We start from the raw sequence: 27,953 nt of genomic DNA, 5'->3' as shown, positions 1-27,953 counted from the left end.
ATCGGTTAAGCACCTGTTATTACCTTTCCTTTTTGTGTGATATCAGTTCACTGGGCCATGAGAGCTACTAACCCAATATAGGGAATCTCCCATTTAAATCTCCTTCTTTCTTCCATCTTCCTCTCCACCAGCTGCAAGAGACTTTCAAGCCAATTAAATATTTCGGTTTTTTTTTTTTTTGTTGTTTGCAGGGAATATGATATTAATCTTTTGGGCAAAAAGCCGAAACCCAGACCCAAAAGTCAATTTCTAATTGCCAGCTTAAAAGCCCAGCCAAGGCATCATTAACAGGATCATCACCAAAATCCCCATCATCATCTTGGTTGGCTTACAGTTTTTAATTTCGTTGCTTTTGGTTTTTGTTTTTGGAACTTTTCTCCCCGAAAACAACGACCACGACTGCCATTGAATGTCTTTTTGTCGTCAGACGAATTTTGAAATAAAGTGAAAGGTTGTTCTTAATGGGCGCTGGTTGACTCCAGCCGCCTGGACTTGCTGGGTAGTACAAGTTGGCAAACATTGTTGCCAGCAACAACTACATCAGCCAACCATCACCATTTCTGATTATTTTCTGTGCTTTTAAAAGTCTCACATTTGCGACTTGTTTCAAAATAATGTTTGCTTCTTTGGCTGTCAGTCTTAAAGGCTGTCAGCTTTTGGTTTTCTTAGCTGTTATTTAGGTAGCTTACATACTTTAGTATGGCCGAGAATGGAATTGGTGTTGTATTAAGATTTGCCGGAATGAGCAAAGCAATAAATACACTGAGAGAAATAAGAAACCAGTTTTTATACATAGCATGGCAGAGTAAAAGCGTGCTAAGTTCGGCCGGGCCGAATCTTATATACCCTCCACCATGGATCGCATTTGTTGAGTTCTTTTCCCGGCATCTCTTCTTAGGCAAAACAGGATATAAGAAAAAATTTTCTCTGCTATTAGAGCGAAATCAAGATATGGTCCGGTTTGGACCACAATTAAATTATATGTTGGAGACCTGTGTAAAATGTCAGCCAATTCGAATAAGAATTGCACCCTTTTGGGGGCTCAAGAAGTAAAATAGAGAGATCGATTTATATGGGAGCTGTATCGGGCTATTGACCGATTCAGACCATAATAAACACGTATGTTGATGGTCATGAGAGAATCCGTCGAACAAAATTTCAGGCAAATCGGATAATAATTGCGCCCTCTAGAGGCTCAAGAAGTCAAGACCCCAGATCGGTTTATATGACAGCTATATCAGGTTATCAACCGATTTGAACCATACTGGGCACAGTTGTTGCATATCATAACAAAACACGTCGTGCCAAAATTCATTCAAATCGGATAAGAATTGCGCCCTCTAGAGGCTCAAGATATCAATACCCAAGATCGGTTTATATGGCAGCTATATCAAAACATGGTCCGATATGGCCCCTTTACAATAACAACCGACCTACACTTATAAGAAGTAATTGTGCAAAATTTCAAGCGGCTAGCTTTACTCCTTCGGAAGTTTGCGTGCTTTCGACAGACAGAGGGACGGACGGACGGACAGACGGACGGACATGGCTAGATCAACATGAAATGTCACGACGACATGAAATGCCACCATCTTATGGTGGAGGGTATAACAAGTAAAAGCGCGCTAAGTTTGGCTGGGTCGCATCTGGGGTATCCTTCCGAATTTTGTCCAGTTCGGCGCTGGCCATACTATTTTAAACATAATGTACCGATGATCGGAGAAAGAGTGTTCCGGAGAGACCCTCCAATCCTGAACCTCATCGATTAGATTTTCCGAACATATTGTCACATCTAATACCTCCTCCTTAGGTTAGGTAAGGTTGAAAAGAGGGTGCAGATATTAATCCGCCCCATGCCACTATGGACATATACCTAGGGGAATGGGGCGGATTAATATCTGCACCCTCTTTTCAACCTTACCTAACCTAGGGAGTAGGTATTAGATGTGACGATATGTTCGGAAAATCTAATCGATGAGGTTCAGGGTTGGAGGGTCGTCGCGGAACAATCTTTCTCACTCTACCTCCTTCTTAAACCTATTAACAGAGGTACCGGCGTTACAAATATCAAGTGTTATTAGGACGTTAGTATTCAAGAACTCTGCCAGGGCTTGGCCTTATTAGTGTTGGTACTACCTCACTACTACATAATGTGGTAAAAGTTCGCATCACACCCTTTTAGTACCTCATTTCCTGTCTGATTTGCTTTTCTCACCTCACATTCCAGCACCGACGTGGGCTAGCGGTTAGCTTAACGCTTTCGACCGTTATCGTGATCTTGACTTCTTGAGCCTCTAGAACGCGCAATTCTCATCCGATTTGGCTGAAATTTTGCATGAGGTGATTTGTTATGACTTCCAATAACTAAGTTAGGTATGGCGCAAATCGGTCCATGTTTTAATATAGATGCCTTATAAACCGATCTGGGGTCCTGACTTCTTGAGCCTCTAGAGGGCGCAATTCACGTCGAATTTGACTGAAATTTTGCACGTAGTGTTGTGGTATCACTTCCAACAACTGTGTTAAGTACGATTCAAATCGGTTCATAATCTGTTATAGATGCCATATAAACCGATCTGGGATCTTGACTTCTTGAGCCTCTAGAGGGCGCAATTCTCATCCGATTTGATTGAAATTTTACATGAGGTGATTTGGTATCACTTCCAACTACTGTGTTAAGTACGATTCAAATCGGTTTATAATCTGGTATAGCTGTTACATAAACCGATCTTGGATCTTGACTTCTTGAGCTTCTAGTGGGCGAAATTATCATCCGATTTGACTGAAATTTTGCATGAGGTGATTTGTTTTGACTTTCAATAACTAAACTAAGTATGACGCAAATCGGTCGATGTTTTGATATAGCTGCCATATAAACCGACCTTGGGTCTTGACTTCTTGAGCCTCTAGAGGGCGCAATTCTCGTCGAATTTGACTGAAATTTTGCATGAGGTGATTTGTTATGGGTTCCAATAACTCAGCTAAGTATTGCGCAAATCGGTCTATGTTTTGATATAGCTGTTACATAAACCGATCTTGGATCTTGACTTCTTGAGCCTCTAGAGGGCGCAATTCTCATCCGATTTGACTGAAATTTTGCATGAGGTGATTTGTTATGGCGTATTTCTCATCGGATTTGACTGAAATTTTGCATGAGGTGATTTGTTATGACTTCCAATAACTAAACTTAGTATGACGCAAATCGGTCTATTTTTTGATATAGCTGCCATATAAACCGACCTTGGGTCCTGACTTCTTGAGCCTCTAGAGGGCGAAATTAACATCCGATTTGGCTGAAATTTTGCATGAGGTGATTTGTTATGACTTCCAATAACTAAGCTAAGTATGGCGCAAATCGGTCTATGTTTCGATATAGCTGCCATATAAATCGATTATGGGGCTTTGACTTCTTGAGCCTCTAGAGGGCGCAATTCTCATCCGATTTGGAAGGAATTTTTGTACAAAGGCTTCTCTCATGACCTTCAATATACGTGTCTAATATGGTCTGAATCGATCAGTAGCTTGCTACAGCTCCCATATAAACCGATCTCCCGATTTTGCTTCTTGAGCCCCTACAAGGCGATATTCTTATCCGAATGAACTGAAATATTACAGAATGACTTCGACAATGTTCAGCATTCATTTGTGGTCCGAATCGGACTATAATTTAATATAGCTCCAATAGTATAACAGTTCTTATTCGATGTCCTTTGTTTGCCTATAAAGAGATACCGCACACAGAACTTGTCAAATGCGATCCTGGTGGAGGGTATATAAGATTTGGCCCGACCGAAGTTAGCACGCTCTTACTTGTTATACACTGCACCTTGGTACTCGTGTAGGGTATAAACATATAATCAATTTTCATTCCTTTTCAACAGCATACTTGTGATTGCACCCCCTTGATACCATGAACTTATGAAATTTCTCTAGAATTACAAACCAAATGCGTAGCCAGTGCTAGCAATGAACCTTTCTTTCAGTGTATTTGCAATGTCAGCTACAATGATTCTCTTAATCTCATACATGAGCGCCTAGGCCAATATGTTTCTTTTTAGGTGAAAGTCATTCACGCCAAGTATCTGTGTTTTAGTTCTTTCCTTGGTGGTCATTTTGCCATATGGGTGGGAACTTCGCTTAACTTTGACTCTATTAATAGGCTAATTGTAACTGTGGCTAAAAATCAAGTTGAAAATTAGAAAAGATTAAAATAGAATTTGTCAAGCATAGCATTCAGTGTGGGGGCACAAGTACTTTGGCTAAGTTTAATTTGGTAATTAATGGAGCTTTACTATTTACTGTAACACTTTTTAGAGACATCCGGGGCCATACCAAGTTTTTTGCAACGGCTACCTTTTATACATTTTTCCAACTGTAACACATTTGAAGATACTCAAGAATAATCTAAACCTAATTTTTTTTATTTCAAGTCATTAAGGTTTATTTATATAAACTAATATTTCCTCTCTTTAATAGGTATTAACTTAGAAGTGTTCTAGGTAAAGCTGACCTAATTTCTATGAAAATTTCGTTTATGAAAGATGAGTTTAATTTGTTTACTTTTGAAACTGTTTGGGTTCTAACAATTTCGTACCATGTATTTCTGTAATTTAAGATGCTCATTTGCTAAATATCCCATGAACATTCTAATAACGAAACAGGTGATACTTCTCTCATATCATCGAGTGCATTTCGATAAAAGTTTTGGGTCAATGATAAGGGACCTATTTTGTAGGCCCAGGGCGAACTGCGTGCCGCATAGCAAGTTTTAACATGGCAGGATACCTCACAAATGTAGCCAGCATTAGTAAGGTGATAACCATCGCAGAAAATATTTTCTGATGTTTCCGCCGGGATTTGAACCCAGGCGTTCGGTGTCATATGCGGTCATTCTAACCTCTGCGCCACGGTGGCCAGCATTAGTATGGTGATGACCACCGCAGAGAATATTATCTGATGTTCCCGCCGGGATTTGAACCCAGGCGTTCGGTGTCATATACGGTCATTCTAATCTCTGCGCCACGGTGGCCTCCTTGATACTTATTTAACAGCACCAAAAATCTAAATATGTGATTGTGAGTTACTCCATATGTCGCTTGGACACAATTATTACCCAGTGCTGCCATCCCCAAACACTAAACTCATAAAACTCACCCTAAGTTAAGACATGAATGCAACACTTCACTTGGTTATCATAAATGCGAACCTACAAGTGGTATGAAATAAAAACAATGAAGCGAAACCTTGCCCTGATCACAATTTTCCAGAAACATCAGATCTCGGAGATGATCAAGGCGATTAAGTGTATTCCAATTCGGACCATAATGGAATGAATGTTGGAGACCACAGAAGAAGTCATAGTGAAAAATTTCAGCCAAATCGAATAAGGATTTCCCCCTTCAGGGGCTCAAAAAGTAAAATAGGGAGTTCGTTTTATAGGTGAGTTGTATTATTGCGTTGCCCAAAAAGTAATTGCGGATTTTTTAAGAAAGTGAATGCATTTTTAATAAAACTTAGAATGAACTTTAATCAAATATAATTTTTTACACTTTTTTTCTAAAGCAAGCTAAAAGTAACAGCTGATAACTGACAGAAGAAAGAATGCAATTACAGAGTCACAAGCTGTGAAAAAAATTTTTCAACGCCGACTATATGAAAATTCCGCAATTACTTTTTGGGCAACCGAATAGGTGAAAGACCGAGTCAGACCACATTTGACACTTGTTGACATTTGTTGAAGGTCATGGAAGAAGCCGTTGTACAAAATTTCACCCAAATCAGATAATAATTGCGCCCCATAGAGGCTCAAGAAGTCAAGAACCCAGATCGGTTTAAATGGCAGCTATATCAGGTTATGGACCGATTTGAACCATACAAGGCACAATAGTTGGAAGTTATGACGAAACCCGTTGTGCAAAATTTCAGCCAAATCGGATAGGAATTGCGCCCTCTAAAGACTCAAGAAGTCAAGACCCCAGATCGGTTTATATAACAGCTATAACAGGTTATGCATCGATTTCACCCGTATAACGAAACACCTCATGCTAAACTTCAGCCAAATCACATAATAATTGTGCGCTATAGAGGCTCAAGAAGTCAAGATCCCAGCTATATCAGGTTATGGACCGATTTGAACCATACAAGGCACAGTAGTTGGAAGTTATGACGAAACACGTCATGCAAAATTTCAGCCCAATTGGATAGGATTTGTGCCCACTAAAGGCTCAAGAAGTCAAGACCCCCGATTGGTTTGTATGACAGCTATATCAGGTTATGCATCGATTTCACCCGTACTTGACACAGTTGTTGGAAATCATAACGAAACACCTCATGCAAAACTTCAGCCAAATCGGATTGCGTCCTCTAGTGGCTCAAGAAGTCTAGATTCAAGATCGGTTTATATGACAGCTATATCAGGTTATCAACCGATTTGAACCATGCAAGGCACAGTAGTAGGAAGTTATGACGAAACACGTTGTGCAAAATTTCAGCCAAATCGGGTAGGAATTGCGCCCTCTAGAGGCTCAAGAAGTCAAGACCCCAAATTGGTTTGTATGACAGCTATATCAGGTTGTGGACCGATTTCAATCATACTTTGCACAGTTGTTGAAAATCATAAAAAAACACCTCATACAAAATTTCAGCCAAATCGGATAAGAATTGCGCCCTGTAGTGGCTCAAGAAGTCGAGATCCAAGCTATATCAAAACATGGACCGATATGGTCCATTTACAATCCCAATCGACCCACACATATAAGAAGTATTTGTGCAAAATTTCAAGCGGCTAGCTTTACTCCTTCGAAAGTTAGCGTGCTTTCGACAGACAGACGGACATGGCTAGATCGTCATATTGGGTTGCCCAAAAAGTAATTGCGGATTTTTCATATAGTCGACGTTGACAAAATCCGCATTTACTTTTTGGGCAAACATAAATTGTCATGTCGATCAAGAATATATATACTTTATGGGGTCTGAGACGAATAGTTCGAGGAGTTATAAATAGAATGACGAAATTAGTATACCCCCATCCTATGGTGTAGGATATAAGAGATATATTTGACAACTAAATTTGGGAAAATGGCAAATTTTGGCAAAAATGTATTTTTATACCCATCACTATAGGATGGGGGAATACTAATCTAGTCATTCCGTTTGTAACACCTCGAAATATTCGTCTACGATCCCATAAAGTATATATATTCTTGATCGTCTCGACGTTCTGAGTCGATCTAGCCATGTCCGTATGTCTGTCCGTCCGTCCGTCCGAAATCACGATAGAGTTCGAACGCGTAAGGCTAGCCGCTTGCAATTTTGCACAGATACTAAATATAGATGTAGGTCATCGGGAATTGCAAATGAGCAATATCGGTTCAGATTAAGATATAGCTCCCATATAAACCGATCTCCCAATTTGACTTCTTGAGCCCCTGGAAGCCGCGAGTTTTTTCCAATTTGGCTAAAATTTGACACTTCATGTTCTGTAATGAATTCCAACAACTGTGCCTAGTACGGTCCAAATCGGTCAACAACCTGATATAGCCCCCAAATAAACCGATCTCCCGATTTGATTTCTTGAGATCTTGCAAGCCGCAGTGTTTGTCCGATTTGGCTAGAATTTGGCACGTCATGTTCTGTAATGACTTCCAACAACTGTGCCAGGTACGGTCCAAATCGGTGTATAACCTGATGTAGCTCCCATGTAAACCAATCTCCCGATTTGACTTCTTGAGCCCCTGGAAACCGCAATTTTTTCCGATTCATCTGAAATTTCTCATGTAGTGTTCTGTTATAACTTCCAACCACTGTGCCTAGTACGGTCCAAATCGGTCAATAACCTGATATAGCTTCCATATAAACCAATCTCCCAATTTGACTTCTTGAGCCCTTGGAAGCTCTGTAAGCCGATTTGGCTCAAATTTTGTTTCAAATGCGGTTCAAATCGGCCTATAATCTTATATAGCTCCTATATAAATCGATCTCCCGGCTTGACCCCTTGAGCCCGTGGAAGCCACAAGCATTGTCCGATTTAGTGTTCTGTTATGACTTCCAACAACTGTGCCAAGTACGGTCCTAAAGAGATATTTAACTCGATATAGCTGGGTTGGCGGACCCACCTCCTTACCCCAAAAATACTACCCAAAAATGAAAGTGCACCGATCGGGACAATATGGGACCCACCTCCTTACCCCACAAATACTACCCAAATATGAAAGTGCACCGATCGGGACAATTTGGGACTCAAATGAAAGGTATTCGGGAGTAGTTTATGAATATGGTCAGGAAGTGGGAATAGGCTTTATAGTTTATTGATAACGGAAGGGGGCGGTCCCTCCACCGTTACCCCAAAACCACCACCCAAAATCAAAAGTGGACCGATAAGGACTATATGGGTATCAAATGAAAAGTATGCGGGATTAGATAACGAATCTGGCATACAAATTCATGTCGAAGTATAGGGGGTCACCCCACCCCCACAAAAACGCCTAAATGGGCACATTAGCCAATCACGGATATATGGGACTCGGTTTGTTTGTTTCGAATAGACTGAAAAACAGCAGAACCGATTTTCTCGAAATTTTCGCATAGTGTGTAGGTTGGTCTGGAAGGGAACATGGGCTATATAATTTTTCTGTATCGGGAAGGGGAAGGACCCTCCCTTCCCCTTATGCCAAAAACACAACCCAAAATCAAAATTGGACCAATCGGGACAATATAGGTATCAAATGAAAGGTATTGGAGATTAGAATAGGAATATGATATTAAAATTTGAGTCTAAGTACCCATCGGGCCGCCCCAACCCCAAAACTCCCCCAAACAGACATATTGGACGTCCATTTCAATATGGGGCTCAAATGAAAGGTATTCGGGAGTATATTTCGAATCTGGCATACAAAAACAGATCGAAGTATAGGGGGTCACGCCACCTTTCAAAAACGCGCATTTTGGCTATATGATACTTGGCTGCACCGATTTTCTTCAAAATTTTTAGTAGATTGTGTACGTTTGTCTGGAAGAAAACGTAGGCGGACTCTCCCCTTTACCGCAAAAACGCCACCCATATCCGAAACTGGTCCAATGGTCACAATAAGGATATCAAATGAAAGGTATTGGAGACCAAAACACGAATATGGTATAAAAATTTGGGTTCAAGTACCCAGCGGGGCCCTCTCCTCCCCCAACCCCAAAATTCCTCTAAACAGATATATTCCAAGTTCATGCCAATATGGGACTCAAATGAAAAGTAATAGGCAGTAGATTACAAATATGGCATAAAACATTTGGTCCAAATAATGGGAGGTCGCCCATCCCCAAATACCCCCAAATGGGCATATAAGCCGACCATGGCTATATGAGAATATGACATTAAAATTTGCGTTCAAGTCTAGTTGGTGTTTTTCCTCCTAAAGAAAACGAATTTGATTTCCACTTTTGGAGCCAAGAGTTTCGGGCTACACCCTAAAGCACCCCCTAAACTGAACTTCATTTCCGTTGGGAATAAAGAACGAATTTTATATCTTAATTCAGTGCAAAGTGCCGGTGGCCGCCCCAGCCCCAAAACACCCTCCAAACGGTTCATATTTACCGGCCATGGCAATATGGGGCTCAAATCTAAGGGATTTGGTAGTGCAGCACGAATTTGATATCCATATTTGAGTCGAAATGTCTGGGGTGCCATCCATCCCCAAATGAGAACATTACGACCAGGAACCGAGAGGGGGCAAATTCTCACACATCAAGGAGTGCTTTCCGATTCAAGTTTAAACTGAATGAAAAGGGACCTTTTTTTATAGCCGAGTCCGAACGGCGTCAAGCAGTGCGAAACCTCTTTGGGGAACATGTTTTAAATGACCATGCATGGCATTGTGTCTCGCAAATATATTCTCACCAGGATTCGAACGCGTTCAGCGTCATAGACTACAACGGCACGAATTCGATATTCGCATTCAGGGCAAAGTGTACCCACCCCAAAAAGATATTAGAGAGTTAAAGAAGGCGCAGCGAAGCGGGCCCGATTCGGCTAGTTTCGTGCAAATTTTTAGCAAAATCCATAGTGGTGGGTTCCCACGATTTGGCCCGGCCGAACTTAGCACGCTTTTACTTGTTCTTATTGGCATCACAAGGCATACGGAGGCGTACATAGGCCATCATAGCGCAGAGGTTTGCATGTCCGCTTGGGTTCGAATGCTGGCGAGAACATCAGAAACAAATTTTCAACGGTGATTATTGCCTCCTAATGCTGGCGACATTTGTGAGGTGCTGTATCTTTTGGTATGGCAACCAAGTAAATACTTCTCCACAAAAAAAGGTGTCGCACTGCGGCATGCCGTTCGGACCGGGCTATAAAAAGGAGGCCCTTTATCATTAAGCTTAAACTTGAATTGGACAGCACTCATTCATATGTCAGTAGTTTGTCACTGTTCCTAAGTGGAGTGCAAATGGGCAAATTTGTAATTATAGTCATAAAAAAGGGGGGAAAAACGACATGTGTTTCAAAAAAAAAGAAATTTTTAGATTTTTTTGGATACTCTAATATACAAGTATTAGTATGCATAGTTATTGCACTTTAATGTGTTTTATTTTTGTCCCTTCCTAAAAATTTAGTTTTGTTTTACAGCAGAATTTGGTTTTATAATATTGTAATAATTATCCATTTTTGTTGTCATTTGTAATCTCTCCAAAAGCTTATATGACTACAGCATCACCATCATTAGCTTTGGTGAAAACAAGATTTCACCCCATGCATGATGATTTCCAACAAATTCTCAGTTAATGCCACAATGGGATCGTGTGAAACCGGAACAGGAAATTTTATTCAATTCAATTGGTAACTATTTTTTTCCAAAGATCTCTGTGCATTTTTGTGCTACCAAAAATGGTAATCAAATCACAATGGCACTAAAGATGCACGCACACTCCAGTACACCTGCAAAAAGTCCATCACCATGTAGGTACATATCACTAAAAAAGAAATTTCGGTATTTGATGGGTACGCACCTTATGCTCGACTAAAACAACAACATCGCCAGCCACTTGTCATCGCGATCAAATGGCGTTTTTATTTTTGTGCATTTCAAAGCGTCTCACAGTCCAAATTTGGAATTTCAAATGAATTTTCTTCAAATGCATTCAAAGACACACACACACACACACACACACACATACAGAAAATAGAAAACCTGAGAAGAAAAACTTGTTGCAACTTTATACAACACGACTCTAGCTGCCTGACTGACTGACTGAGTGACTACACCTCGCCAGGCAATGGAGTCGTACGTCAGTCTTCTCAAACCTAAACCAAGAAGCCAAACAAGTAGGAAGTTCAGTTCGGTGTTTTTCTCAACAGACAGACGGTCGATCAGCAAGACAGACCATCAGACAGGGAGACCAACAAATACGGATGTAGGTCAACTCATAAAGAAAACGCCAAAAAGGAAAAACTACACCGACTAAACAACAACAACAGCAACAGAAACCCATAGCAACTTGACATTAAGAAAATTCCTCAGCTTCAGACTCACTGACTGCCTCAAGAAGGCTATCACTAAAAGGCAAGCATGCCAGCTGTAACTGACATTGAACACACAGTGGGCGATTATACGAGGTCGGATCAAAAAAAAAACTGGTATTTTAAAATTTTTTCAATAACTTTCTTGTCCCCTTCAAAGTAATACTAACATCGTCCTTCCCTTTATGACTCATCGAAGTAATGATTCGAATGAAATGTTTGGAATATCTTTGCGACAAACAAATCTGTTTTATTGGGGAAGTACTATTTTTATAGTAACTAGGCAACATTTCCCTCCAACCGTCGAATTATAGTCATGGATTTGCCAACATTTTGATGTTAACATGATAAAGGATGGCTTTGTTAAAATTTATAATTCCCATAAATATTCCATCAAGGAACAGGGGATATTTCTCTCATGGCAATGAGTGCAGTGCGATAAACGGCTTGCCGCCTAGCTACACCACTTGGTAGAGAAGTTTTATCAAAGCAGGATAACTCAAAACTGTAGCCAGCTTTAGTAAGGAGAAAACAAGTAAAAGCGTGCTAAGTTCGGCCGGGCCGAATCTTATATACCCTCCACCATGGATCGCATTTGTCGAGTTCTTTTCTGGGCATCTCTTCTTTGGGAAAAAAGGATATAAGAAAAGATTTCCTCTGCTATTAGAGCGATATCAAGACATGGTCCGGTTTGGACCACAATTAAATTATATGTTGGATGCCTGTGTAAAATGTCAGCCAATTCGAATAAGAATTGCGCCCTTTGGGGGCTCAAGGAGTAGAATAGAGAGATCGATTTATATGGGAGCTGTATCGGGCTATAGACCGATTCAGACCATAATAAACACGTATGTTGATGGTCATGAGAGAATCCGTCGTACAAAATTTCAGGCAAATCGGATAATAATTGCGACCTCTAGAGGCTCAAGAAGTCAAGATCCCAGATCGGTTTATATGGCAGCTATATCAGGTTATCAACCGATTTGAACCATACTTGGCACAGTTGTTGGATATCATAAGAAAACACGTCGAGCCAAAATTCATTCAAATCGGATAAGAATTGCGCACTCTAAAGGCTCAAGAAGTCAAGACCCAAGATCGGTTTATATGGCAGCTATATCAGGTTATGGACCGATTTAAACCATACTTGGCACAGTTGTTGGATATCATAAAAAAATACTATGTGCAAAATTTCATTCGAATCGGATAAGAATTGCGCACTCTAGAGGCTCAAGAAGTCAAGACCCAAGATCGGTTTATATGGCAGCTATATCAGGTTATGGACCGATTTGAACCATACTTGGCACAGTTGTTGGATATCATAACAAAACACGTAGTGCCAAAATTTATTCAAATCGGATAAGAATTGCGCACTCTAGAGGCTCAAGAAGTCAAGACCCAAGATCGGTTTATATGACAGCTATATCAAAACATGGACCGATATGGCCCATTTACAATACCAACCGACCTACACTAATAAGAAGTATTTGTGCAAAATTTCAAGCGACTAGCTTTACTCCTTCGGAAGTTAGCGTGCTTTCGACAGACAGACGGACGGACGGACGGACAGACATGGCTAGATCGACATAAAATGTCACGACGATCAAGAATATATATACTTTATGGGGTCTCAGACGAATATTTCGAGTAGTTACAAACAGAATGACGAAATTAGTATACCCCCCATCTTATGGTGGAGGATATAACTAGGCTAGGTTAGATAAGAGTGGCAGTCCTTTACAGACTCCCTTAGACAATTTTAAGTCCATTGTGATACCGCAGTAGCGACAGACCAAGGCTTCTGGCGGGAATCGAACCCACGACCCCTGCACTGGTAATCCAAGCACGCTACCAACTCGGCTACCGAGGCGCCCTATAAAGGAGAAAACTATGGCTGAAAAGTTTTCTGATGTTCACACTTGCATTTGAACCCAGGCATTCGACGTCAACGGTGTTGGCCTCCTGCCATCCTCCGGTGATAAAGGATGGCTCTTTTACACAAAAAATTCCAAACTTTTTTTAAGCCAATAATGCTTTGTTTACAGCAAAAGACGATTTGTTATACGAAAAAGTTGATTTTTTGGTTTGTTTATATCTTGAGTCTCTTCCATTTGGAAGAGAGTGTAGCTAAAACAAATAAAAGCATTCGGCCGGGCCGAATCTTATGTACCCTCCACCATGGATCGCATTTGTCAAGTTCTTTGAATGACTTTTTCAAATAGAAAAACACCACCTCCAAAATTTTAGGCAAATCGAGTAATAATTGCGCCCTCCATAGCCTCAAAAAGTCAAACTGGGAGATCGGTTTACATGGCAGCTATATCAGGTTATATCAGGCAATTGTTCGAAGTCATACCAAAACGACATATGCAAAATTTCAACCATATTGTATAACAATTGCGCCCTCTAGATGCCCAAGAAGTCTAATCGGGAGATTGGTTTATATTGCGGCTATATCAGGTTACGGGCTGATTTAGACTATACTTGGCAAGGTTGCTGGGAGTCATGCAAAATTTCATCCTAATCGGATAAGAATTGCGCCCTCTAGAAGCTGAAGAAGTCAAGACCCAAGATCGGTATATATGGCAGCCGAAGGCTCTGAAGACGATGTAGAGCGGGAGCGGCTTCCCGATCGAAATGTCAAAATATACGGCCATGGGGAGATCTGTCAAACTCTGTTGGGTGTTCACTAAATGGTGGAGTGGTACGAGGCAACCGGCGATCTAGCCATCAATCTAGGAACCCTCCCCTGTGCAGAAGCGCACTAGCAGGGTGCACAGGGGAGGATTCCAAGATTGATGGCTAGATCGCCGGTTGCCTCGTACCACTCCACCATTTAGTGAACACCCAGCAGAGTTTGACAGGTCTCCCCATGGCAAGCGCGCGAAAAAGGCGCAGGCTGAAGCTGTGGTTTGCAGAGTGTCCAAAGTCCTATGGGGTTTTTTCCGGGAACAGGAGGTCACTTATCTTGGGGCCGAGGGAGTATGATCTCATACTGTTGATTGGAGTTTTGACTGGTCATTACAATGACAGATCTTTAACGTCGCACTGAACACAGGGAATACGGACTTCTTCAATGCCTGTGGTGGCGAGAAGGAGTTGGAGACGGTCGAGCACCTACGCAATTGCGAAAAGAAGCCACAGAATTGTGGGTGAAAACCCGGGCACGGGTTAACTATGAACACAGGCTGGAACTTTGAGCACCAATCTGTGTTGTGTTCTTCGTTATCCCGAGAAGCTTAGCTGGAAGATATCGAGCGCGTTCACAGGTTGCGGATAGTGGAATCCTCCATACGGAGTAGCTGCAACTGCAGTCGCGGGCAATCAGCGATATCACGTGGGGAATCTCAGTGAGAGGGTGGGTGGCACCGGTTCTTGCATAAATACTGAGTGCTCTATGATGCTCGATACGACAAGGCGAGTTATTGGCGCCTTTAAATAACCGCGACGATCAGTCGTATAGATCGGAACGAGCTTGCTCGCCTAAAAGAACTTGACGAGTATCGTCAACTTCATATGCAAATGTGGCAACAACAACAACAGCACATAGGCTTATGAAAGCTCTGGAGACGAGGTTGGCAAGGTTGTTGGAAGTCATGCAAAATTTCATCCTAATCGGATCAGAATTGCGCCCTCTAGAAGCTCAAGAAGTCAAGACCCAAGATCGATATATATGGCAGCTATATCAGGTTAAGGACTGATTTGAACCATACTTGGCACAGTTGTTAGAAGTCATAACGAAAAACATCATGCAAAATTTCAGGCGAATGGGATAAGAATTGCGCCCTCTTGAGGCTCAAGAAGTCTAATCGGTTTACATGGCGGCTATATCATGTTATGGACTGATTTAGACTCTACTTGGCACATTGGGAGTTATACCAGATCACTTCATTCAAAATTTCAGCAAAATCGGATAAGAATTGCGCCCTCTAGAAGCTATAGATGTCAAGAACAAAGGTCAGTTTATATGGCAGCTATTTCAAGTTATGAACCGATTTGAACCACACTTTGCACAGTTTGCAAATCTGAACCGATATGGACGGGGGGATATTCGATACTACGGTCCATATAATCTAAGGTTTGAAGGTTATTTCATGCAAATGTTGACCGTGACTGCGCCTCAAATGGTCCATTCGCTTAGTCCAATTTTGGCATACTCTTTCCAATATTGCGGCCGGTATCTCACGAATAACTTCTTCAATATTGCCTTTCAATGCGTCAATTGAAGCGGGCTTGTCTGTATAGACATAAGCTGTAACATAGCGCCACAAAACATAGTCTAAAGGCGTTAAATCGCACGATCTAGGCGGCCAATTGATCGGTCTCAAACGTGAAAAAATATGTTCACTGAACTCGCCTCTCAATGAGTTAATTATTACGAGTGCTGTGTGGTATGTGGCACCGTCTTGTTGAAACCACTTGCCAATCAAGTCAAGCTCTTGCATATTGGCCAAAAAAAAAATATTGGATATCATACAACGGTAGCGCTTACCATTCACCGTTACGTTACCATTCGCATCATCTTTGAAGAAGTACGATCCAATGATGCCACCAGCCCATAAACCGCACCAAACTGTGCGTGTTTCTGGATGCATTGGTAGCTTTTGCAATGCTTCTGTCTGATCTTCACTTCATGTTATTGTAGTATTTCTGCAAATTGGACGAACTTATATATGGCAGCTATATCCAAATCTGAACCGATTTCTATGAAATTCACCTGTAATGTCTGGAGTCATAAGAAAGTCCTTCCTGCCAAGTTTCGAGAAAATTGGTTAACAAAAGACCATTTTATGGCAGTATTATTGCAAATCGAACGAACATATATATGGGAGCTATATCTAAATCTGAACCGATTTTTTTTCAATTTCAATAAGCTTCGTCTGTAGGCCGAAAAACATGCCCATACCAAATTTGAAAACGATCGAATGAAAATTTCGACCTGTAGTTTGTACACAAATTAACATGGGCAGACAGACGGAGAGACAGACAGACCGACACACAAACAGACGGACACACAAACAGACAGCTAAATCGAATCAGAAAGTGATTCTGAGTCGACCGGTATACTAATCAATGGGTCTATCTCTCTTCCTGTTGGGTGTTACAAACTAATTCACTAAGTTATAACACCCTGTACCACAGTAGTGGTGTAGGGTATAAAAATCTACTCGTTTGGGAACGTATGAAGATAACTTTTTTTAAATTTTCAATATTTAGTGATGAGGTATTAACTATATCATGTAGACATTTTCAAGTAAGTCATCTAGATATACTGCACAGTTTAAGTGAATCTACCCCAATAGATTTTGGGGCTGAAATCTGAAGTCCAGAGAGACCCATAAGTAAATATACCTCCCATGCCCCGATTTTACAATTTGACGAATTTTTTAGAACCTGGATTACTGTGAGCCAATCCATGTCGAACCTTGGCTACACATCATCAAAGATTCTGAAACACATCACAGCTTTCGATCAACAGAAATCGAGCTTAGATCACTTGGCAGCCATACCTAGCGCACTAGTCACAATTTTTCAAAATTGTCGCCCGATGTTATGAAAAAAAAAAAAAAAAAAAAAAAAAAAAAAACATAAAAATCTCAGGAAAGCATATTGAAGAGAGAAAAATAATTTGGCTCCATATGATAATTAGAAACTTTTGCTTTTTTCACCTCTTCATCTCAACGCCTAAGCGAAAATCTAATTATGGCAGAAATAATACATTAAGGCAGAAAAAAAATCGTAAGTGGACATGGAAAAAAGAAAGACATTTGAAAGCCCCACACACAGAGAGCAAGTGTTCGAAACGCTAAACAGCAACATTGAGTCATTACCGGTGAAATAAAATATATGGTGACTAGGCAGCAGCATCACATCATTTCTCAGATAAGAGCCAGACATAAAGGCGAAGCAAAAAAAAAAAAACAAGTAAGAGTTTGCTATGTTGGGCCGGACCGAATCTTATATACCCTCCACCATGGATCGCATTTGTCGAATTGTTTTTGCGCGGTATCTCTTTTTAGGCAAGCAGGGAAGAAAGGATACAAATTGTTATGCTATTGGAGATATTGCGTTGCCCAAAAAGTAATTGCGGATTTTTCATATAGTCGGCGTTGACAAATTTTTTCACAGCTTGTGACTCTGTAATTGCATTCTTTCTTCTGTCAGTTATCAGCTGTTACTTTTAGCTTGCTTTAGAAGCGTAAAAGCGTAAAAAAGTATATTTGATTAAAATTCATTCTAAGTTTTATTAAAAATGCATTTACTTTCTTTTAAAAAATCCGCAATAACTTTTTGGGCAATCCAATATATCAAGTAATAGCTCGATTCGGACCATAAGTGAATTGAATGTTGAAGAACATAGCAGTAGTCAAAGGGTAATATTTCAATCCATTCGGATAAGAATTGCTCCTTGTAGGGGCTCAAGAAGCAACATTGGGAGATCGGTTCATATGGAAGTTGTATCAGGCTACAGATTGATTAAGACCATATAAGAGATGTATGTTGAAGGTCATGGGAGAAGCCATTATACAAAATTTTAGCAAAATCGGATGAAAATTGCGCCCTCTATTGGCTCAAGAAGTCAAGATCCCAGATCGGTGTAAATAGCAGCTATATCAGGCTATGAACCGATTTGAACCATACTAAGCACAGTTGTTTGAAGTAATAACAAACAAGTTCACGCAAAATATTAGCCAAATCAGATGAGTATTGCGCCCTCTAGATGCTCAAGAAGTCAAGATCCCAGATCGGTTTATGTGGCAGCTATATCAGGTTATAGACTGAATTGAAGCATACTTAGCACAGTTGTTGGAAGTCATCACAAAACACTTAATGCAAAATTTCAGTCAAAGCGGATGAGAATTGCGTCCTCTAGTGGGCTAAGAAATCAAGAACCCAGATCGGTTTATATGGCAGCTATATTAGGTTATGCATCGATTTGAACCATACTAAGCAATATTGTTGGGAGTCATAGGAAAACACCTCATGCAAAATTTCAGCCAAATCGGATGAGAAATGCGCCCTCTAGTGGATCAAGAAGTCAAGAACCCGGATCGGTTTATATGCCAGCTATATCAGGCTATGGACCGATTTAAACCATACTTGACACAGTTGTTGGATATCATAACAAACAACTTTATACAAAGTTTCATCCAAATCGGATGAGAATTTCGACCTCTAGTGCCTCAAAAAGTCAAGATCCAAGATCGGTCAAATCGATACATAACCTGATATAGCTGCCATATAAGCTATATCAGGTTATGTATCGATTTGAACCATACTTAGCACTGTTGTTGGAAGTCATAGGAAAACACCTCATGCAAAATTTCAGCCAAATCGGATAAGAATTGCGCCCTCTAGATGCTCAAGAAGTCAAGATCCCAGATCGGTTTATATGGTAGCTATATCAGGTTATAGTTCGATTTGAACCATACTTAGCACAGATGTTGAAAGTAATAACAAACAACTTTATGCAAAATTTAAGCCAAATCAGATGAGTATTGCGCCCTCTATAGGCTCAAGAAGTCAAGATCCCAGATCGGGTAATATGGCAGCTATATCAGGCTATGAACCGATTTGAACCATACTTAGCACAGTTTTTAAAAGTCATAACAAAACAACTTATCCTAAATTTCAGCTAAATCGGATGAAAATTGCGCCCTCTAGATGCTCAAGAAGTCAAGATCCCAGATCGGTTTATATGGTAGCTATATCAGGTTATGAACCGATTTGAACCATAATTAGCACAGTTGTTGGAAGTCATAGGAAAACACCTCATGCAAAATTTCAGCCAAATCGGATAAGAATTGCGCCCTCTACATGCTCAAGAAGTCAAGATCCCAGATCGGTTTATATGGTAGCTATATCAGGTTATGAACCGATTTGAACCATACTAGACACAGTTTTTGGAAGTCATAACAAAATACTTCGTGCAAAATTTCAGCTAAATCGGATGAAAATTGCGCCCTCTAATGGACCAAAAAGTCAAGATCCCAGATCGGTTTATATGGCAGCTATATCAAAACATGGACCGATTTGGCCCTTTTACAATCCAAACCGACCAAATAAAATATATATACGTGCAAAATTTGAATCGTCTAGCTTTATCCCTTCGAAAGTTGGTGTGCTTTCGACAGACGAATGGACGGACGGAAAGATGGTCGGACGGACGGACAGATGGATGGACAGATGGATGGACAGACGGACGGACGGACAGACAGTCGGACGGACGGACAGACATGGCTAGATCAACTTAAAATGCCATGACGATCAAGAATATTTAAACTTTATGGGGACTTAGACGCATATTTCGAGATGTTACAAACGAAATGACAAAATTAATATACCCCCCATCCATATGGTGGAGGGTATAAAAAGAATGCGCTCAGTAAAAACCTCTCACACAGTGCGAATCAAATGAAACGTAATGAAAATGTGTATCACATTTCACTGATTGCTGTGTGGGCACTTCAGCAACACCAGATGAAGCTGCTGATGGATTGGAGTTGCTCACAGCTCACTGGCTCCATGGAAGTTACAAACAGCGCAGACAGAGAACTTTCCATGGCATGCTTGGCCATATGACATCGCTTAGTCAGCTGGCATACTTTTTCTAGCAAAGCTCCCCGTCCGTCTGTCGGTATGTCTATCTTTCTGATCTTCCCACCACACTCACTTGGTCCATAACCCAAGTATTCGCACTTGTATTTCATTCATAATCGCTTGTTCACTCACTCGCTAGCTTATTTATTTTTTTATTCATTCATCAATTTGTTGTTGCCTTGGCATTCATTATAGTTTCCATTAATTTATTTATTATTTTTTTTTTTTTTTGTGCTTATACATATTTTCACACTTTTTCACTTTCGTTGGCCATCGTGCACACAAACATGGGTACATGCTTAATTTCCTTTGTATAAAAGTGTGTGTTTTTGTTTTGCTAAGCGAGCGCATTAATATCTTCCACACAACAATAGTTTTTATGCCTTCACAAAGACCGACAACAAAAAAAAGGAAATACCGGTGTTTGATGAAAACCTGTATTCCATGAATATTCGCGTTTTTCCTTTATGGCCGACGCTGTGTGGCATGCAGTGCTACGATATGGTGTGGCATGGTGTTATTGTTGTCGTCGTAATTCATCGCATTTAAAATGTCATAAAAATGTTGTTGCTTTTGCTGTTGCTTTTGCCAGCAACAGGTTGCCACTGGAAAGTTATAGTGATTTGTTAGCATAGAAAAAACCAGAACGAAATTTTGAGTTTTGTTTTTGTCATTGTGTTGGCTATAATATCGGCCATAATATTTTTCAAAGTCTTGTTGTTTTCCACAAAATGGATATGAAAACCCATCCAAACCACTGCACTCACACTGACTGCCTGCCCATGTAACTTAGCTCCCCGTTGGCCAAGGTTATGGGTCATGGGAAAGAGAAGTAAAGGCTAAACATGGGCGCTTGCAACTCAAATTCGTGGTAATGTGGCTGATGAAAGTCTACAAAAAGGCCAAAATCGTTTAGCATGCGAATTTTCATAAGCAAATTTGGAAGGATTTGCATATCAAGGACGATATTTCAAGGGCATTACTGTCAGGACGACTGGCTGAACATTTGATCTTAAAATTTGTAATCAGTTCACTCTTGGAGAGTGTGGGCCGAATTTTTAGAAATTCGTACTAAAACGTACGAAATGTACAACGATTTACAAATATTGTAACGAAACTCATTTCGAAAAATTTTCACTTAATAAAACCTCAAAAAATCGTCCTAAGTCCATGCAAGCTTTTGCAAAAATATTCCGTAAAGAATTTTTTGTTTAAAAATCGCAACAAATTTTACTCAGTGTCGTGTATAAATAAAAGATCTACAGGCCACCTCATACGAAGTGGCACCCCACGACGGGATAGGTGTCGTAGGGAAAGTTACGACGCACAGTGCGAGAAAATCGAAAAAAAATCTAGTAGAAACAAGTAAAAAGGCGTTAAGTTCGGCCGGGCCGAATATGTCGAAGAGCCTAAAACAAAGCAATGTCCCAAATTTCGGCAGAAGTATGTCAAGGAGCTTAACTTAACTCGCTGTCCCAAATTTCGGCGACATCGGACAATAAATGACCATTTTCTGGGTCCAAAACCATAAATCAAGAAATCGGTCTATATGGCAGCTATATCCAAATCTGAACCGATCTGAGCCAAATTGAAGAAAGATGTCGAAGAGCCTAACACAACTCACTGTCCCGAATTTCATCAAAATCGGATAATAAATGTGGCTTTTGTGGGCCTAAGACCCTAAACCGGGGGATCGGTCTATATGGCAGCAATATACAAATCTGGACCGATCTGAGCCATATTGACGAAAGATGTCGAAGGGCCTAACGCAACTCACTGACCCAAATTTCAGTAAAATCGGATAATAAATGTGGCTTTTATTGGTCTAAGACCCTAAATCGGAGGATCGGTCTATATGGCAGCTATATCCAAATCTGAACTGATCTGGGTCAAATTAACGAAGGAAGTCGAAAGGCCTTACACAACTCACTGTCCCAAATTTCTGCAAAATCGGATAGTAAATGTGGCTTTTATGGGCCTTAGACCCTAAATCGGAGGATCGGTCTATATGGCAGCTATATCCAAATCTGGACCGATCTGAGCCATATTGACGAAAGATGTCGAAGGGCCTAACGCAACTCACTGACCCAAATTTCAGTAAAATCGGATAATAAATGTGGCTTTTATTGGTCTAAGACCCTAAATCGGCGGATCGGTCTATATGGCACCTATATCCAAATCTGGACCAATCTGAGCCAAACTGACGGAGGATTTTGAGGGGCCGAACACAACTCACTGTCCCAAATTTCAGAGAAATCGGATCATAAATGTGGCTTTTATGGGCCTTAGACCCTAAATCGGAGGATCGGTCTATATGGCAGCTATATCCAAATCAGGACCGATCTGGCCCAAATTGACGAAAGATGTTGAAGGGCCTAACACAACTCACTGTCCCAAATTTCAGCAAAATTGGATAATAAATGTGGCTTTTATAGGCCTAAGACCCTAAATCGGACGATCGGTCTATATGGCAGCTATATCCAAATCTGAACCGATCTGGGCAAAACTGACGAAGGATGTCGAAGGGCCTAACACAACTCACTGTCCAAAATTTCAGCAAAATCGGATAATAAATGTGGCTTTTATTGGTCTAAGACCCTAAATCGGCGGATCGGTCTATATGGGGGCTATATCAAGATATAGTCCGATATAGCCCATCTTCGAACTTAACCTGCTTATGGTCAAAAAAAGAATCTGTGCAAAATTTCAGCTCAATATCTCTATTTTTGAAGACTCTAGCGTGATTTCAACAGACAGACGGACAGACGGACGGACATGTCTAGATCGTCTTAGATTTTTACGCTGATCAAGAATATATATACTTTATAGGGTCGGAAATGGATATTTCGATGTGTTGCAAACGGAATGACAAAATGAATATACCCCCATCCTTCGGTGGTGGGTATAAAAAATGTCGTGTGAGAACAAATATGTCTTCAAAATTTGGTATGGTTAGAGCTGAGGTGTTAGTGAGATCGTGTGCAAAGCTTCAAAGGCCCTAGATTAACCGGGCGCCTTTTGACAGGCAACTAAAATTTGTCTCGGTATTTCGAAAAATTTTTCAAAATCTTTATTTTCGATTTTCAACATTTTTCTCATTGTTGGATAGAGCTCAAATATATCCCCTGGTTGTAGGGATATGTGAATTTTAAATTGTTTTTGTTGAAATTTTTGCCGAAATTGGCTTTTGTATTTTGCAATCTACGAAGACATTTGTGGTTCGATATTAATTTTTGTCAGAATTTTTCTATAAAAATCCCCAAAATACCCCATTCGGGCAAAGACGGTTTCAAAATCAGTATTTTTTAGAAAATTTGTTGTGTGTAAATTTACAAATATTATTATTTGTAAAAATCTTTTGGATGGGTTAAAAGGACATTTGGAGTCACAAATCATGTGCCCAAGTTGGGAATCTGAATTTCGAATTTTTGAACTCGTGGTGTTTTTTTTTAAATTATTTAATAAAAATTGACTAACACAATTCACTGTCACAAATTTTGGTAAAATTGGATAATAAATGCGCCTTTTATAGACGAATGACCTTAAATCGAGAGATCGGTCTATATGGCAGCGATATCCAAATCTAGACCGATCTGTGCCATATTGCAGAAGTATATCGAGGGGCATAACTTTACTCACTGTCCCAAATTTCGGCGACATCGGACAATAAATGCGCCTTTTATGGGCGCATGACCTTAAATCGAAAGATCGGTCTATATGGCAGCTATATCCAAATCTGGACCGATCTGTGCCATATTGCAGAAGGATGTCGAAGGTCCCAATACAACTCACTGTCTTGAATTTCGGCGACTTCGGACAACAAATGCTCCTTTTATGGGCGCATGACCTTAAATCGGGAGATCAGTCTATATGCCAGCTATGTCCAAATTTGGATCGATCTGTGCCATATTGCAGAAGGATGTCGAAGGTCTAATACAACTCACTGTACCAAATTTTGGTAAAATTGGACAATTAAGACCTTAAATCGAGAGATCGGTCTGAACCGATTTGGCCCAACTTGAAGAAGGATATCGAAGGTCCTAACACAACTAACTGCCCCAAATTTTTGAAAAAATTGGACAATAAATGCGCCTTCTATGGGCCTAAGACCCTAAATCTGCGGATCGGTGTATATGACAGCTATTTCCAAATCTGAACCGATCTGGGCAAAATTGACGAAGGATGTTGAAAGGCCTAAAATAACTCACTGCCCCAAATTTCAGCTAAATCGGATAATAAATATGGCATTTATGAGCCTAAGACCTTAAATCGGCGGATCGGTCTATATGGGGGCTATATCAAGACATAGTCCGATGTAGTCCATCTTCTTAACCTGCTTATGGACAAAACAAGAATCTGTGCAAAGTTTCAACTCAATACCTGTATATTTTAAAAACAGTAGCGTGATTTCAACAGACAGACGGGCGGACGGACATGGCTAGATCGTCTTAGATTTTACGCTGATCAAGAATGTATATACTTTATAGGGTCGGAAATGGATATTTCGATGTGTTGCAAACGGAATAACAAAATGAATACTCCCCCGCCCTTCGGTGGTGTGTTTAAAAAGAAATATTGATCTAAGACCCCTTAAAGTCCGCCCGTCTTTCTGACTGTCTTTGGAAAGCACGTTAACTTTCGAAGGAGTAAAGCTAGACGCTTGGAATTTTGCACAAATACTTCCAATATGTGTAGGTCAGATGCGATTGTGAATGGACCATATTGGTCCATATTTAGATATAGCTCCCATATTAACCGAACTCCCGATTTTACTTCTTGAGCCTCTAGAGGGCGCAATTCTTACCTGATTTTGACTTCTCCAATGACCTGCAAATTACGTGTCAAGTATGGTTCAAATCGGTCTTAAACCTGATATAGCTCCCAATTAAACCGACCTCCCGATTTGACTTCTTGAGCATCCAAAGGTCGCAATTGTTATTGCATTTGGTTGACATTTTGTACTATGACGTTTTCTATGACATTTAATGGATGTACCAAGTGTGGTTTGAATCGGTCTTAAACCTGTTATAGCTCCCCTATAAACCAATCTCCCGATTTTATTTCTTGAACCTCTAGAGGACGTTATTCCTATCCTATTTTGCTGAAATTTGGCACAGTGGCTGTACCTATGACCTCTAACAAACGTGCCAAATATGATCTGAATCGTTCCATTACCTGATATAGCTCCCATATAAACCAATCTCCCGATTTTATATCTTGAACCTCCAGAGGACGTTACTCATATCCGATTTTGCTGAAATTTGGCACAGTTGCTGTACCTATGACCCCTAACAAACGTGCCAAATATGATCTGAATCGGTCCATAAGCTGATATGGCTCCCATATAAAACCGTCTCCCGATTATACTTCTTGAGCCTCTAGAGGGCGTAATTCTTATCCAATTTAGCTGAAATTTGGCACTGTGACTTCATCTATGACTTCCCTCTATATGGCAGCTATATCCAAAATCCGGACCGATCTGGGCCTAATTAAAAAAGGACATCGAAGGGCTTAACACAACTCACTGTCCCAAATTTCAGCGAAATCGGAAAATAAATACGCCATTTTTGGGTCCAAAACCTTAAATCGGCAGATATGGTATACATCCCAGCTATATTGCCTCTGCTTGTCTTCCCAGTGTTGAGAGACTCAATTATTGTCTTATCGTCGGCCCCCTGTTCGTTAGGTGGTGTTGAGTGTCCTGGTGGCTCAATATAAGGATATTTGCCTATCCTAGTCTCCCGTAGTAAGGCTTGATCAATGCTCACCACAAGGAGAGTTCCTTCCGTCTTCTCCTCCCTGTGCAACACCACTCATTTCTTCACGACCAAATCTTGGTTTTGCTTGCTTAAGACTTGCATGATGCGTTACACCGCGAATTTGCCACCCTAACCCTTTGCTGAAGACCGTCGCCATTGTGAGCTGCGGGATGTTTTTTACCTCATCGACATGTATCCTCTTAAAGTTCGCCCTTCTTCAGACTGCCTTTCTAACAACAGAATTTAAATTGTTCCCCTAAGGTAAGGAAACCTTTTTGCCTGCCCATTCTCCTTGAAACTGCACCAGTCATGCATCAAAAGTAGCCCATTAACGCATGCGTAAATGTAGGTTAATCCCGCTATGATGTCATCATGTTCAATGATGGCCTGCACGCATGCGTGAGTCCCATACGGCAAAATGCTGATCACAAATTTCGCAAAAGGTTTCAATGACAATGACAAACAAGATCAATCAATCAGTAAGTCAGTCAATTTAGCGCTTAAAAAGGAAACTTGTTGCTTTTGCTTGAGGCCGGCCATACAAACCAGAAGTTGGAAGCATAACTCCAAAAGAAGAACTCTACTCCATGAAAAGAAACAACCAACGGCAGTAGTAGCCCGCAACATGGATGCCCTGGCTAACAGCTGAGAAAAATGCGTAGCATTTTTCCATTTTTCTTCGGCTGCATAGTTTAATGGCCAAGTTTGTACAATGGTTACGGCAAATAGCAAAGGCCTGATGCCAATGGATGCCAATGTCAATGTTGCCTGCCGCTGGCGATGATGGTGGATGATGGACGATGATGCCAATTGTAATGCTGTTGCTGATGCTGATGCTGATTCCACTGCCAAGGAAGATGATGTTGATATGTGTTTAGTTAAATTTGTTCCATTTTTTCTTGGCATTTATCGCTTTGTACACATGTGACATTGTCTTGATGTTGCCCGAGACTGGCTGTTGGCTGCTGGATGCTGGCTGCTGGCTGCTGGGTTACAAAAAGGTGACAATGCCAGGGAAACTGGTTTTTAATGGATCTCTTCTTCACGTGATCACTTGACTTTGGAATGCCTGGCTCCAAGAGGAGCAAAGTCTAGTTGGTTGGGGATGGCTTTAATGATTTTCTTCTTTTTCTGCGCCTATTGTCGTTTGCAGCCAAAGTTTAATAAAGAAATTGAGAGACGTTGCAAGAATTCGCTAATATGCAATACGTCGTCCATAGACCAGCCAAGTTGAGTTAAGTTGCGGCAAGAAACGGCATTTCGATGTCTGCTGCCACAAACTTAGCGGATGAAGAATGAAAGGCAATGACTTCCTCAGTCAGGCTGCCAGCCATCCAACTTCAGCATCATCAACATGATTAGACAATGGATGCTGTCGACTGCCCAGGCTGTGGCTGCCACTGCTACTGAAAGCTTGTGAGAAGGTATGGCGAAAAGCAACTACGAAACGGTAGATATTGGCGTCTGGGGCCGTTTGGGAAAAGCTAAGCTGAGTAACTGCCACCAGACCAAATGCATGGAAATGCAACGGGAACTATTGCCACGAAGAACTGACACACACGACAACAAAGGCAGCAACAAACGGGTTGGGGAATTGTGGCCGAGCAGACTGACTTTTTGGCTGGCTGGCTGTCTGTCTGGCGGCCTGACAATTTGGTGGAAAGCCATAGCAAACAGGTTGGGGCCGCAAGTTGTTCTACCGGTGGTGGTGTTGGTTGATTATGCCGCTGCTGCTGGTGTATCATGAACCATCATGTTGTTATTGATAAAGGCAGCCATAGGCAGTAGCAGCAGCAGCAGCCGCAGCATCACTGTCGTCTCAATGTGTGTTGCAGGTTTGTGTTTTAATCACTCCTTCTACTTACGTTCGTTTGGGTCCATTGTTCTTGGCTGCCAATACCACAGTCAGTTGTGGCAGAAAAAAGTGTGTCACCTCAGGTTTGTTTTTATTTTAGTTGTTCTCTTTCTTTTTTCGTTTGTTTGTATTGTTTCATAGGTGAAAAACCCAAGATGCCTGTATTCCCCAACTAGTAGTTGCTAGTTGTTACTAAATATATAGAAAAACAGGTGTGGATATGTGCAAAACA

General features: G+C 40.8%; 1 protein-coding gene across 1 annotated transcript in view; it reads left to right on the top strand.

Annotated features, from left to right (window-relative positions):
* Positions 1-27,953, top strand: part of LOC106092735 (trichohyalin) — a 93,417-nt gene that overhangs the window by 50,298 nt on the left and 15,166 nt on the right. The gene's annotated exons all lie outside the window — the stretch shown is intronic.

Source organism: Stomoxys calcitrans, chromosome 1, assembly GCF_963082655.1.
Source record: "Stomoxys calcitrans chromosome 1, idStoCalc2.1, whole genome shotgun sequence".
NCBI classification, from domain to species: domain Eukaryota; kingdom Metazoa; phylum Arthropoda; class Insecta; order Diptera; family Muscidae; genus Stomoxys; species Stomoxys calcitrans.
This window is presented reverse-complemented; position numbering and strand designations above follow the sequence as displayed.